The following is a 16,391-nucleotide window of genomic DNA, read 5'->3' as shown; positions in this document are numbered from 1 at the left end:
ATTGCAACTAATGACCATTCTATAACCAATTATTTCTTACATTAATTGGGAAATGATTTAATCTATACAATGTAAAAAGTAAAGATAGACATCCATCATAACCAGAGCCCCAAGTAATGTGTTTTAAGGGCACTTTTCAAATGTCAAAAAACTATTAATATCCAGTTTGGAATGATAGATGAACCAAGGGAATCAACAACATTTTAGCATTTTTACTTGAAAATCATAATCAATAATATTTAGAGCTACAACAACTGAGCCCAAGATAATCACCACAAGATAATCAGGCCCATTTTTGGCCCAAGTCCACCCTCCTGACCAAAGTCAGCAAGGGCCTGATTATCTGATGGTTCTAAAGATTATCTTGTCAGATTTTCCTGTGGTGTGAGGTGTACGGAGTCATTTTACCCTACCCGATCTGCTCAGAAGACAATTGGGGCCGCCCCGATTTGAAATCGTTTGTGACAATTTCTGCTTACCTCCAGTTCACCCTGTAACAGGTACAAGCCCATGTTCACACCATATCCATGACTTTGTCCACAGTTTTTCCTTAATTCTACATGACTTTCCTGTTAAAAGGAGTCCAGAAACCACCATCATCATTTCTTCCTCCTCACAAGATTTCTAGTTTTGAGAGTCAAAACTCTGGTTGATGGTAGACAAACTGTTAGTGGGTGGTGTGCTGTGTTGGTCCTCTTGTTGCACACCACACAGTAGAAGAACAAAACTGTGAAATCTGTCATTATTTGTCTAAATTTGTTAAGATTGTGCTAGGCGAAAGTCGATGAATTGAATAGTCAATGTTGATCAAAAAATGTATCCACGAGTATTTGATAATCAACTAACTGTATTTTTCAAGTGTGAGAATTTGCTTTTTTTTGGCCTAGGCTCCAAATTAACTTTTTTACAAGGGCTCCACCGTTCTGCAAAACAATTTCATTTTGGCACACAATCACATAATTTAGGCGTGTTAAAAATTTTATACATAATGCATAATGCATTATAATGCATAATGATGGTACAATGGTACATAATGGTGTAGTGCCCTGGCCACACTCTTTACATTAAATTCAATGTATAATATTGACCACTTTAGGATATCTGAGCCTTGTGTGACCAAAATTGTAGGAGTTGTCTTACATTAGCGTAAACTGAACATTATTTTGTTTTAAACTACTATTCAGACAAAGACGTCACCTTGGCCTTTAACATACTGCAAATGGCATTCTTCACTGTTCTCTAGTGTTTTATTGACCAAACAGAAAATGTATTACTTAAGCAAATAATCATCATATTAACCAATAATAATCCTTAGGCACAATCCTAATATTTATTTTTAAAATACTGTATATCAGAAATCATAAATGTTCCAACTTGTTAATCAACCCATCATTTCAACACTAACTCACCTCTCCTATAGTTCAGAAGGTGCAATCTTCATTTCTATTACATTTGCTGCATATTTTTATTTCCCAGTACCTTACAGTACAGATTCACTGGTGACCTTCAGGCTGAGTGCATCTAGAGCATGGGTGGCAGCAATGCCTCTCAACACTCATTGCAAGGCAACTGAACACAATGAGACTGCTCGCACTCAGGCGCTTAGCGATGACATGCAAAGTATGCACAAGCCAAATCTTCACCCTTTATCACCTTACAAAATGCACTTACTGTATGTCATCATGCTCTTTGAAGCACACAGACAGCGAGACATTAGCAGCACTTCTGTCTTTGGTCAGTTTATTCCATCAGTTCATTTGATCTGTTATCAGGTCCTCACACCCAAGAAAAAAAGAACTCTAGCCTTCTTAACCACAGGTCCAAAAGATCCTTGTTACAGATTCTGTATCACATTTTGGTTGAGGCTAAAACAGGGCAAAGGATACTTAAGTATGATTTAACAAGAACAAAGGTAAAGAGATTTTTCCAATATACCTGAAGGGGATTTCTGCCTTTATCACAAACATGATTTTATATTTCTTTAGCGGACAAAAAAAATTAAGCTATTTCTCCAAGTGGCCCCCAACATGATTCTGTTCAGTCAAAGTAAGCACAATTCCACACCATCGGTGTGCAGAAGTGGTTATCGACGTATCCCTGCTCCAGTGTATTGCTGGACCTTCCATGTGCTTGGCTGAGGAGAAAACCCTCCACCGGAAATGCTTCCCACAGCTGTTAGGAGTATCATTCCCCACCTTGAGGCCAACCAAAAGACAAATACCAGCCAAGTCACGTGACTCCTCTGCTGCTGAGATGCCATTCGGCCTTATTCCAGCCCTCTAAAAACATTCAAGTCATACTTGTCGCCCTCACTGAGCAGGCACTTTTCACCTACATCAGGGTTATTGGACTTAACATTGCCTTGACTAGTATCATGGGTAACAGGGTTTTCCACAAGCGCGTACCATGTCCAGCTGGGTGACAACAACACATACAACTCAGTGCATTTCATTTGTAGGTTCAGATTCCTTCAGTGTTTGTAGTTCAGGAGATTTTTAGAGGGAGCTGAATTATCCTCAGGGGACTTTTCCCCTCCAAAACAAACAGACCTGATAATGAAAACAGGAAAGGAAAACGCTAAATACAGTAGTTTCACATTAAAAATAAAAAAGTGTTTTTCTGGGGGTTCTTCAGCAGACACAGGACATCAGTAAGGGGTTGTATTTAGGTTAGTGTTAATTAGGGCTGCACGATTTTGGAAAAAACTGACATTGCGATTTTTTTTGCGATACATATTGTGATATTTAAAAATACAAGAATTCTCACCAGATGACTTGAATAGCTCTATTTGAAAAGAATTATCTAAAAAAAAACTAAAAATAAAAAGCAGCTGCATCAGCCCCCCTGAGTGGTTTACAAACGTACAACAATGAAATAAAAAGTTAAAACAAAAGAATGTATCATGTTTTTAAACCCCTCTTTTGCAACTATGTAAATTGGTACTATGTCTTTTGCAAGGTGAAAAGTTATGGCATCCGTAATCTCTCTATGCCGTTTGGACTTTTTGTCGTACGGTGTTGCAGTAGCAAAGGCTTCTGGAATGTTTTTTGTGTCGTAACTTTAGCTTGAGTTCTTGCTTTGAACTTATCATATAGCACTCTGTGATGGCGACTCAGGTGATCAAAAAGATGTGTTGTGTTACCTTGTGTTGTGTCAATAACAGCAAGGCACTGTACATCCATTTGGTCTACATCATCTTTTTTTATATCCAAAATATTTCTGCATTTCGGATGTTGCCCTTCTTTTGGGGACTAAATTGTCCTTCACAGTCTCTCCCTCTTGTTTATCGCTCATCTTCGGTGTGGTAAGGGACAGCATGTGCATGGGGGGGGGGGGGGGCTGACTGCTCAGAGAGTGAGAGTGAGCGAGGGAGCAGAGCAGAGCACAGAGCTGGTTCAGAGATGCTCTTCAGGAGCAAAACAAAAGTTGACATGTTCACGTCCTACAATGTGACTATCACACATGCGCATATCACAATGACGTTGTTCAAATGATACATTGTGCAGTGTGTTGGTAAAATGTCTGGTAAATTTATCAAAGAGACTGTATGTAATGCTGCGTGCTCTTCCTGAACAAATCATCTTTGGTTTCATCACTCCATAAAACATTTTCTTCAGTACACTACAAGGGCAGATGATTTTTTTGGACTGTGGCAGCGGTGTCCATGGCAACACCCTGCTTCATACAACCATGTGCTAGGGCTGTCACTTAAAAAAAAAAATCAGTACCAAACAAATTCAAAATAACCCACAATTTGTTCAACATAAAGGATTATCTTTACTTGTGATTTCTAATCCACATTGTGGAACCCAGAACACTCAGGACGGCTGTACTCACTATTGTCCTCCATGTTCCTAACAGAGCAACACTGCATTACCATTAGCTTAGTCTACTGATAGGTCAATAAAGCATGTAGTAGGTGAAGCTGATAGAGAGGAACATCTCAGGATCCCCCAAGAGGAGCTGGAAAACATTGCTGGGAGAGGAACATCTGGACTACCTTGCTTAACCTGCCGCCACTGCGACCTCCAAACAAGATGATGATGGGGGAAATTACAAAGGCTGTTAATTTTTTTCATTACAAAACAAAGTATCTCAGCACCTGCCTAAAGAACACTTCTGGCACTGATCAACAATCAATGTAAATTCTACAGATCGTTAAGGTGATTTTACACTATAAAGCATTACAAGTTAATCTTTTAGAACACTCAGGCTCAGTGAATCGTCCAGTGCTCTACACTGCAGGATGGGCAAGTTAAATGTGTGCATGGCTCTCGTTTCCCATACACCCACAGTTGGCCTGTGTGAAATGTGTACAAGCTGTGCTGGTGCCTACAGAGGGTGAGAAGGACAACGCAGTGCTGGTTCTGCATAGAATGGCACCAGCAGGTGTGCCTTGGAGGGAGCCAGCGACTGCCTGGCCTGATCTGTTGAATAAAAAGCAGTCAAACCACAATTATACACGTACACACCAGAACCCAAGGTTCTGAGTTTTCCACTGCTTTACACTAGAGAGGAGTTTCCATTGATCCTTGACTCAGAACAGGGAAACTATCAGAAACAGGTCAAACTAGAATTACTGCCTCACAGTATGCTTACCTCAGCCAGTACCCTCACATTGAATTAGCATGTGAATTCTTCACTTATGGCCAAAACTCATTTTGTGCAGTCACAGTGACCTTGGCCTTTGACCACCAAAATCTAATCAGTTCATCTTTGAGTTTTAAGTGGAACATTTGTGCCAAATTTGAAGAAATTCCATCTAGGCATTCCTGAGATACTGCATTCACAAGCCCAAAACATGTTTTGTGAGGTCACAGTGACCTTGACCTCTGACTTTTGACCACCAAATTGTAATCAGTTCATACTTGAGTCCAAGTGAATGTTTGTGCCAGATGTAAAGAAATTCCCTCTGAGCATTACTGATATATTGCATTGACAAGAAAATGAGGTCACAGTGACCTTGACTTTTGACCATCAAAATCTAATCAGTTCACCTTTTTGAGTCCAAGTGAATGTATGTGCAAAACCTAAGGAAATTCTATCAAGGTGGATATCACAGTCAACATCTTGAGATACGACACTCAAAACATGTTTTACGAAGTCACAGTAACAATGACCTTTGACCACCAAATTTTAAGCAGTTAACCCTTGACTCCAAGTGAACGTTTGTGCCAAATTTGAAGAAATTCCCTCAAGGCATTACTGAGACATCACATTCATGAGAATGACAACCAAGACAACTGATGGACAACCCAAAAACATAATGCCTCCAGCCACGGCTATCGCTGGCACAGAGGCATAACAAAGGGAGACTTTGACCAGCTTTTATCCAGCATGATCCTCTTTTTGTACTGAATCTCTGGTTAGTCAAAAAAAAATTATAGACCACTACTGGTGCAAGAATTTCAAAGAGACCCACACAGGCAGTTGCCCTTGGCAAAGCTACTCAGAACCACAACAAACAATGGCTGGGTGGACTCCATTGTCCACCACACCCTGACAATATGTTTTCAGAGTGATGCGGCAAGCGATCAAGGGAGTATGAGAGCCTAAGGCCCACATGGTTACTGATAAGACACTAAATCAAAGACCTTTCCCATCGTTAGTGAGTACAAAAAACCTGAGAGAGATGAAAGACCATCAACAGACTGTGGAAGAAATGATGCAGGACAGAGAAGCGTTCTGTGCTGCATCTGCGGGGAAAAAAACTGGGAGTCAGAGGGGGCGTGAGTCCAGAACCTGCCAACAAGATAAGCAGGGGAATGACAGCAGTCTTCAATATCCACCCTACAGAAAACAAGCAGCTGAGAGATCAACTCACCGCTCCTTACTCACACTACGTCAATTAAGGGATACATTTCAAAATTATTAGAAATCCTCATCTACAGTGATATATCTGCTGAGGACACCAAAATTATAGCCATAGTTTTAAAAGGCTTATGCAGAGGTCAGTCAATAGGTTTGGTTTTTTAAGCCATTAGATGGTGGGCAGAACATAATGAAAGGCTAATTTAAGAATGTGATTGATATTGATAAAGAAAAACAAAAAATATATAATAGTTGGATAATCTACTGAACTGGCTTTATTTTTCAGCCCCCACATCACATGTTGGCTATTTCAGAGCTTTGTCAAGCACGCAACAGAATCTTTCGAACGTCAGTCAGAACTTTTAAGAATAAAAGCTCTCAATAGCTCAAGATGAAGCAGTGCTGCAAAAACACACTTTCACACACTTTTATTTTGTAAGCAAAAATCACTAAAGAGAATGTGATTCAGTGAGTAACTGTTGCTGCCAATGACTGCATATAAAGATGATGGAGAGAAAGAGACCTGCAGACTGTCCATGGATATCAGTGTCTGACATTCACTCTCAAGATGGATAAAAAGGATTCTAATCATTCTTCTGGTAGGAGCAGAATTTCAAAATAACAGAATATCAGAAAAATAATTATTATTATAATATTTACAATAATCAAATTACTGGCATTATTATTGCTGGCATTTTGGCCTGGAGGCCACCTGTTGCCAGTCATGGCTTATGCCTCAGTGCCATAAAATTCAGTTGTTGTCCAAAATTGATTATGACACTGCAATCATTGTAGTCAAGAGTTACATGCAACTGTTACAATAGGTTGAGGAAAGCTCATTGTGAAGCATCATCAGGAAGGGTCATGTTTGATTTAACCACACCTCTGAGCAGAGCCTATGCAAAAAGGGAGTTGCTACCTGTAGTGTTGCTTATTTGCTTATAAAGTGGGCTCTTTATTAATAAGAGGTGCTGAACTCAACATGAACACAGTAGCCCACAGTAGCTAGGGCAGACATGTCTGAGCACACTCGAGGAGATAGGTCAGTTTTTAACTGCTACACTGCTGATTTGACAAGCTGAAAGAAATAAATATACAAAACAAAATTATGTTTTGGTTCTGGTGTATACATATATTGGAGTGTTAGATGTTGTACAGCAGTGCTCCATCTTACTTTTGGGGGAAAAATGTTTTTTGGTATTAATTTATTTATATTTTGCCTCTTGGAGACACTGTGAATAAGGCCTAGTCTTATTTTGATGCAAAGATTTGTACATCAACAGAAATACAGCACAGCACAGTGAGTGAAAAGAAATGAAAACACTGTTCTGTTATTTAAATGTGAAAGTGCATAAAAAATATTTTGTAGCTGAAATTAATGAATCATTATGATAAATAATTGATCTAAATATTGATTAAAACTATTCTGATGACCATTTTGGCCATAATTGTGCAGCCCTAGTGAAAAGCTTTGATATGTTAATATTTTCAGATTTCTTCACTTACACTAAACCTAAAATGCAGAATTTATTTCACCAGCATGCCATTTGCTTTTGCATTGCTAACAAGCCATTTTTGAGAAATAATTTTAGTCATAATAATAGGAGAATTGTTCTCAAATAATGTGGCCAGCTACTGGAGGAATTCCTTGAGGTCAATGTAGGGAGCTTTAGTGTGTTTCACAGATAAACGGTACAAAAACTAAACTCATTAAGCTCCCCTCAACCTCCACCAAACCAACTAATACATGTTCATGTATTGTCAATCTTACAAAATACACAAAGTCTGTGTTTACTTAACACAGCAAACACAAATCTATTGTACAACTGTTCTCTGCACCCACTAACCTGTAAAAGCATGCAGTGAAGGCAAAATGTGAAAATGCAGACTAAGAGCAATGCATGATGAAAGGAAGTGTTTGTGTGTCTCATACATACATATGCTGCAGAGTCTATGGTCTGCATGACTCTGAGGAGCAAAGAGGACAAAGATAACTGCTACACCATCTTCCTGTATGCTGTCACTCAGGGGTTGCACTCAAAAAGTCCATGTTGGAACAGCAATGCTTGCGTGGAAGTGCAGTTACACGTAACACTAGAAAGGTCAGTGGATTTTTGGATGGAAGAGAGAGCCAATGAGCAATTGAAGGGATACTTGTAATTATGGTTAATATTTGAACGCCTGTTTGTCAATGTCGAAAAGCACTGGGTTGCACTGCAAGTGGGTCTAGGAAAAGTTGCAGAGAGCCAAGTTGAAATCTGAGAAATGTTTTCTGTTTAGAAATTCAAAACAGCTATTAACTTGTGTGGAAGAATGTGATGCAGCTGACAGTTTGACCTTTTACTGATAAGCTATGACAGAGCTAACATTAACTTTTAATAATCATTTGTAAATGAGATAGGCACTATTTGGAAAAGTGACACCATTTTCCATGATGACTGCCAACACACACTATAAAATTTTATTTTACAAAGGTTTTGATTTGACTTAAAATGCCTAATATAGGAAAAAAATGATATTTAAAACTGCATTTCAAATATATAAATAAAAAGTAAAAAAGCTGATTGTAAAACTAAATACATCAGTTCCATCTGATAGTAACAAAGTTAAAGTAACAAAATTATCTGATATATAAGATTTCAATTTTCAACTGACTCTTGTCAAAAATAAGGTCTGACAACAGGAAGTAAACAAGTTTTCTGTGGGCTCAATTAATTGTGTGTTAATATGATGCTGTTGTGACAGCATATTTTCTTGTCATTCAGAACACAGAGCAACCTAATCCTACTGGTCCTCTGCTTCTATTGACCAATAAATCATAAAAAAGAAACAAGGGTGGAAATGAACACTTCAAGCAAAACACTGATCCCACTAACAATGCAGAAGTGTCTCAAGAGCTGTACTGCTGTCTTACCAAACATGCCTGTTTAACACACACGCAGCTCTGGTTCCAATTAGTTTAAATGGTACATCCAAAGGGAGTCGGCGGAGGAGCTCCACTATATTCCTTTAATTGATGGTTGTGCCACTATCCTATTTCATAGCAGAGTTTCTGTAAAGGAAACTTGAAAAACACTTCATTAGCATGAAAAGCTCCTCTTTAATTATTCCACCGCGTTTGAATCTGATTTACAAGTGCCATTACACAGGATGTCTATTTTGAAATAATTTGTTTAGCTGAACAATTCACCACCCTGTAAACTTTGGTAATACCGGTACTCTTGTCTCCAAACATAGGCTAATGAGAAATGACATTCCTACAACCAATGACAAAGGAATGTTTCTGCATTTGTTGTTTGTTTGTTTGTTTGCATTCATGACTGAAACTAAGAGTTACTGCAAACAACAAGCCTCCATCAAGTTTCAATGATTAACAGTAAGTTCACAAATATCACTATAATTATAAACTATAATTAACAAATGTAGAGAGTAGTATTTCAATAGCTTTCAGCTATTAAAATAAATATCAAAATTAATGAGTGAAACGAAATCCAAATCATGCAACATGTGCATTATAGTCTCACCCATCCCTGTATTATTCCATTGCAGATGGGTTAGACTATAATGCACATGTTGCATGATTTGGATTTCATTTGCTACTGTGGCAGCTGTGCAAGGATGCACTAAGACAAAGTATCAAAAATTTCTAATTCAGGTTATTACAGCTCTGTGTGGCAGTTTGTAAAAATACATTTATATTTCTCAGGTAAATGGGGCATTTAACCCCCCGCTGCTCCACTCATACTGCACCCTGGAGAGATGGTGGTTTTACAGGGCCACTCCCAAGTGTACATGTGTGTGCCTGTGCAAATGTGAACCAAGACAATGCTGATAGTATACTCGCAAAGATGACTTTGTCTCAACTTTTAAAAAAGAAGTCTGCTTAAATAAAGTTATAATAAAACAGTTTTAAGGAATTGGACTCGCCCAAGAAGCTCAGGGTCTGTTCAGCTTGCGACAGAGGATGTGTCCGTTTAAGGAAACTGAGCCAGTAACTTTAGAGGAAAAGAAAAGCATCAGAAACCTAGAGCCCATGTCAGGGGCACAGAGACAGGGGAGGGTTCAGCAAGTCACAGTCACTGTATAGGAAGCAATTCACGCCTCTCCTGTGACGACAGTCAAGACGCCTCAAGTAACTTTCACCTGAACTGAGTGGTGTGGAAAAGTTCACTCTGAAGGTTTACAGTAAGTTCAAACTCTAAATGAAAATGTCATTTGTTATTTGTTATATATTGACGCTAGATTTGCAACTACAAATCTACATATTATAAGCTACAAAAACCCTGACAAATCTAGAGACAACAATAAGAGTACACACAAATTATCAGCCCAGACGATACCACAGCCCACTGGGATGTTTATTGTTATGCAAACAGTTTTTAAAGTTACTACTTCCACATCATTGGATTAGACCTTCCAATCAAAGTGAACAATGTCTAAAACAGTCATATAATGAGAGGAGAAATCGACATTTAAATGTAAATGCATTTAAGAAATTACATAAAAGATGGCAAACAAAGGCACTAGGAGCTCAGAGGAAACAACAATGTGCCCAGCAACTAAAATGGAAACTGTCAGTGGCATTTCCCTTTATTTTCCAGATCAAGTAACTGGAAGGCTGTAAACACATGTTGAGACATTTCAGTTTTAGCTAGATAGCAATGGCTAGGTGGAATGGGAACATCACTGATGTCTTTGACAATGATTCATATCTTTATGATCTAATACTTCACATTTTTATCAGACAAGAGTTCCAGAGTCTGTCAAAGAAGTGCTCCTGACACTTAGCATGTCTCTTTTCCCATCCCTACTCTAACTCTGACTGTATGTGTGAAACTGTGCCTTGTACTCCTCCACAAGCAACAATACAACCCTACAACATGGCAGTAATTAAAAATGAAGAAAACTATTGATTGTTTTTCAAGAAAAATGCTGCTGTCTCCATTTCACCTGTTCCTACCCCTAAAAGCCCAGCCCAGACCCAACATCCTTGGCAGATGTAACTGTTCCACTTCCCTGCCCCTGGTTAGATGTGTAACCAGGGCATTTCCCATACACAGGCTCTACTTACACAACCCACCCAGGTAGATAAAATCACCTTGGTTTCAACTTAGGGTAAATCTTACATGAGAACATCTCATTTCACTCCTTTTTCAAACTAATGCTACACACCTGTTGAGTTTGCTGCAGAAACTAACTGGGGACTAGAGGTTTTTATGTGCGCAGCTACCTGGCTAGCATCTACTAAATCCTACTTATGACACACTGAGGTTAAATCAGCCAATGGTGCAGTCTGCTGATACATGTAAGGCATTTAGGGGCATTTGTAAATTGTAGCTACAGAAAATAACATGGGTTACTCTCTCTCTCCCTCTAAACTGCATGATGCATGATAAATTCTGAAAAGTGTTTTATGCAACACTGATTGAATTGGGAGATCAGTGCCAATACCCAGCCCTAATGTTAAGGTATCGAAAAATATCACTAGTACTTAATTTTAGCAGTATCCAAAACTGCCACCCAACTCTGCAGCTTTGTGGAGCTTTTAGCCTTTTCTAGCCTGACGTCTTGATGTCGCAAAACACAAGTTTCACCACACTTGTCAACCAAGTAGAAGGCAGATGTTTTCAGCAGACAAATCACAATAAGCCAAATGTAGGCTACTTGTCCAGTACCAACTAGCATGAGCAGACTAAGTCAGTGACCAGATGATCAATAAAGTCAAGCATGTAGAAACTAATGAGCCAGATATTGTTCTCAGGAGTTGACTTGCACATATGAAGTGACCACAAACACAACTGCAAATCGAATGTTTATGCAGTGTACAATCGATGTGTAAACAGCTACTTATTAAGGCATAATTTGTCCAAGCTGTGGCCTTAACAGCTTATGAAGGAGTGGCCAAAAACAAAATCACTTGATATACCTTTATCATGTCAAACTACACAACTACAAATTGCTGCAGATATGCTATCAAACTATGCATAAACTTGTAAAGTTTTGCAAAAGTGGCAAACTCTACAAAGGTGGTGTGTACTGTTAAGTGTCAGTCTTAATGCCTGCAATTTAACCCTTGAAGTGGAAAGGGACCATGAGCAGCATGTGTAATGGAGGACTCGTTTTAAAGCGGAGAAGTCAGGAGAGCTCAACAGGGGGAAGGGGTTCCAATAAGAGCTTCTCTTCCTCACAACCACACACTGGAGTGGGGGAGGGTTTAAACACCAAGCCCTCTTCCTGAGTCTGCAGCTATGGGCATAATGTGATGGATCCTTCCCTATCACCTACATGATACTCATTTGGAGGTCTTAAACTGAAACTTTTACTTTAATGAAAATACGCACTGAATAATAAGCTATGGACAGGTCACTGAGCACAAAGTTGCCTGAAAGAATATGCAACAGGTTGCATATACACACACATTCAGAGTTTGCAACCTCTGAAAGAGAATCTGTTCTGACACAAAGAAAAAGTGAAAGGTAAGCCAATATCATTTCCTGTGTTAAGCTGGCTCTGCACTGTTGATTCAAACAACAAGCATTTGTCCTCCATCCAAACACAATCATATACAGTAATTATCCTTTCCCTTGTGAAAAGGGAAAAAAAACTACAAACCCCCACCCTTTGGCATTGTGGTGATAAGTTGTGCAAACTCAGATGATAAATCAGGAAACAGGTTTTTCAGGGAAGAAGATTTAAGTATTGGCACAGACCTCACAACAGCATGCCACAAACTCAGCTTGTTGTAACAGTTCTAAAATACAAGTGTTAATCCTGCTTGTTTATTGTAATAAAGCAAACACAACAAGTGAGCCCAATTCCTAACCTCTATCAACAAATATCGCAGCAACTTAGGTAACACGCTCCAAGTTTAGATCCGTTATCTGTGCGTTAATCATGTTGATTTAGCCTGTTAGCATATACCTGGTGACATCCAAACAAAGTAATTAGCGGCCTGCCATCCAATACAACCACATGATCCTCACCAAAATCATGATCTAGCGCTTATCGTACAGGCTCTGAGCAGTCATTGCTGAGTCTCCAAAGAGTGGCAAATCAGCAAGGCCTCCTAGCAACATATTTGCCCAGCTACAGGCACACATGGTTTCAGTTAGGGGTCTGCACCTATAAACAGTTGGCCATGGCAGCTTATTGGTCAGGAAGTGCAATGTTGACTGCAAGTCAAGACAGGCACAAGCTGCTAATGAATGTCACTCTTACAGTCTAGCTATGACAACAGAGTTTAGGTTAAAAGAGTTAAGAGGCTGAGAAGTGATTCTGAGTATAGAGAGTAAAACAAGCCTGGATAATAAAGGCTACAGAAGGCTGTGCTAGAAATGTGTGATTTCTACCTACACAGAGTAAAACAAAGTAAATTTGGGATTTACAAAGGACAATTCCATTTATTAACTGCCAGTGTCATAATAAAAACACCAACTGGGCACAGGTCAATTACCTGCCAAACTGGCTGGTAGAGATGACAGACTTTCCAGCCACAAACAACATTTTGTATCATTTGACTGTTAGCTGGCATTAATATGAAGACCAGCCTAAGTGATACAACATGGAGAAACACACTCAACACACCCAGAGGCCAAGCAGACTACCACAAACGGCCAAACACTACCATGAATTGAAAGAGGCTTTATACCCACACACTGCACTTAAATAGGTTGACCTGCCATCCACAGTAACATTTGTGTCACATTTCATTGCAACCACCATGATTAAATACAATTTGGGCTGCATGGAAATAACCAACATGATAAAGCAAGGAAAATATCTCTGAGGTCTTTTGGGAACATACTGACAGATTTCTAAAATTACTCAATCATGTCCCATCAAAACAAATTCGATGTCTCCAGCAACTTTCAAAACAGGACAATAGGTGCATCGTCTGGCTCTCAGCTCATCCAGGCAGTTACAGTGGCTTTGACAAAAACACAACAGAAAAGACAGTATCATGTCCGGATAGGTTTTCTCCGGATAAATATCTCTCACTTTTATGATACTACAAACAATAACTGTGGCTGACAAAGGCTCAGATGCATCCCCATTATCAGTTTCAATCACAACTGCCATAAATTAGAAACATCAACAACATTGTCAGAGATATGCAGCTAACAAGCAGGTGAAGTGACGCCCTTATTACCTCAGTTATTAAAAAAAAAAAAACAGACACACACGGTCTTAAATATTGTGTGTCCCTATTAGTTCAACTTGACTAAAGTTGTGCAACACTAAAATTCAAGTCAATGCAAATAGTCACCCCATTTGCATTATCTTACTATGAAAAACACCGGGCTGTAAAAACTAACTAGGCAGCTAAGATACCACATATAGGAAAGTTTCCATGTTACACAAAATAGTTTCAGTGTTGTAGCGACAAAGGGTTAAGGAAGTAATTGAGGTGTAACGGCTTTATTTTGATGCATGTTAGAGGTAAGATGACCTGTATATGACGTTAAGTGAAGCTACAAATCTATGATTTAATGTTTCCATCTACGACTAGTTTTGCGACGTTTCACGGAGAGCTCAGTGGAAAAAGTAGCCCAACATGGGCTACAAAACATGTAACGTCAGTTAGCGTTAGGGTAATATAAAAGACCCAAAATATCTATTTACTGATAGTTATATAAAAAGAGACTTTAGGGAGAGTTTAACGAACGTGTTTTAAACTTCAGATAGTGATTTGCTAACTCGGCCGATACGAGAACAGCCTCCAAACACCTCAGGTTAGCCAACTTAGCTAGCTGCTTGCTGTAGACAAAAACTTTTTCCACATCTGAAAAGTTTTTTTCTTTCAAACAGCGTGGGGCCATTTACAACAGCGTTTACCGCACAAGACGCTGAAATGTTTTAAAGTTTCAGAATAACGATGTTCTATTTGTTTTAACCCGGCTGTTGCTAACTGGCAAAAGCCTACCTTAATGCAACTTACTTTCCAGTCTCCGCTGCCGCCGCCGCTCCCCGGGCCGCCTTCAACACCCGAGACCGCCGCCGGACCTCCAGAGGGCCGCGGAGCTGGGAAGGGAGAAGCCGAGAGGGGTCCAGCTACTACCAGGGAGACGAAGAGCCAACCGCACCAAGGCCCCGGGCCCTGAGTGTCCTCGAAATAGCGTTAGGGGAGGGATACCGAGCCTCAGCCCTCCGCCGTTTGACAGAGACTCGGGAATACGTTTTTGACAGCTCCTCTTCTTCTGCCCCCCTCCCCTCGATAGCCCTTCACTTTTCTCTTTTTCCTTACTTCCAGCAGATACGAATCAAAATACTGTCATAGAATATGGCGGCTGCTTAAGCACGCTACTATCGCGAGAGTAAGAATTGTTTTTTTTTTTTTTCAGTTTGCCAAAGTTGTGTTGAGGGAGGGAGGAGGAAGATGTGATTGTTAAAAGGCTGAACTTAGGTAGGGGAAGCACTGCCAGTATGAAGTGTGTTTTTCAGTGTTTAGTTGGATCTTTTGTATTTTTAATTTTATATTAATTCCTGGAATTTAGCATGACGAGTGAGCAAACAGTTGAGAAGGTCCACGAGATGCAGTTGAAAGCTTTTGAAGAAAGCCAGAAAGGTCAAGTGGACCTTGAGTTAGGAGTTTTCTTGTAATACTATTTTCATCCAAGTCCACAGGGTGTTATGGGATTTATGGGTATTGGTTTCAAGTGAGTGTTTCTGATGTTGCCTGATCAAAATGCTGCTTCAAAGGTCTTTTCTGTCCACCATGAAACTGGCATTTCCTCTGATGAACTGATGAACCCACCAGTTTCCACGTGCAATGTTGCACCCACTTTTTAAATTAGACACTTTTTTTCATTCTGCGTGGACGCCATAAACAGGTGTCTCATTTAATTTTTTTTTTACAATATAATTGATGTGGACTTGCTGCTTCTTGCTGCATTAACCCACACATGGAGTGAGTGAGAAAACAGACGCTGGTGGGAACTCTCATGAAAAAGGACGCCACATTTGTTCTTCAGTGGACTCGGTGGAAACATATGGCGTCTCGTGTGTCGGCATAATGCAGTGACTCACACAGTCACTCACACACAAACTGCTATCTCGAACAGACTGTGACCCCCCTGACTCTGGGTTTGAAGCCGGGGAGCTGAAATCCCCTTCAGTGCAAGCAGCAAACTGACTGCACAGTGCAGCCTCTTATCCTCTCTGACCAGCCTTCTCATGGAGTATTCATTACTTCACATAATGTCTTATACACTTTGTGATGGGACAGTGGCAGGAGGGCTGCAGGGGGAATTATGTGTTAAGTGTCTGTGAATCAGCAAAACTACACACAAAAAAGCATGCAGCAGAATCAAAATTCTCCAGTGAATTAATCTCATGAATGTTGCCACAGAGTAATTCTTCTCTCGTTCTGGTGTCATTTCACAAGCAGCATAATAAGTGGAAGTGGACTGTGTGCCTTGGAATTACAGCACCCCCTCTGTAACCCAACCCACACCACACACACACACACACACACACACACACACACACACACTGCTAGCTCTATTTGTGTACATGCTGTACACAAATTACAAAAATCATTGTGTCCACCAGCAAAATAAAGACAGGGTAACATGTACGCA

General features: G+C 39.8%; 1 protein-coding gene across 3 annotated transcripts in view; it reads right to left on the bottom strand.

The window, feature by feature from the left end:
- The window catches only part of tab2 (TGF-beta activated kinase 1 (MAP3K7) binding protein 2), a 43,723-nt gene extending 27,583 nt beyond the window's left edge, over positions 1-16,140 (bottom strand). Inside the window, exon 1 of one of the 3 annotated variants that reach the window (XM_018699712.2) lies at positions 14,750-16,140. The gene's annotated coding sequence lies outside the window, so the exon portion shown is untranslated. Of the gene's footprint in view, positions 1-14,734 lie in introns of all 3 variants that reach the window. The other 2 variants (XM_018699711.2, XM_018699710.2) reach the window with 2 other exon arrangements.
- Between the last annotated feature and the right edge of the window lie 251 nt (positions 16,141-16,391).

This window comes from Lates calcarifer, linkage group LG7_1, assembly GCF_001640805.2.
Source record: "Lates calcarifer isolate ASB-BC8 linkage group LG7_1, TLL_Latcal_v3, whole genome shotgun sequence".
In the NCBI taxonomy this organism is placed as follows: Eukaryota; Metazoa; Chordata; class Actinopteri; family Centropomidae; genus Lates; species Lates calcarifer.
The sequence above is the reverse complement of the archived record's forward strand: the minus strand, read 5'-3'. Positions and strand labels throughout refer to the sequence as shown.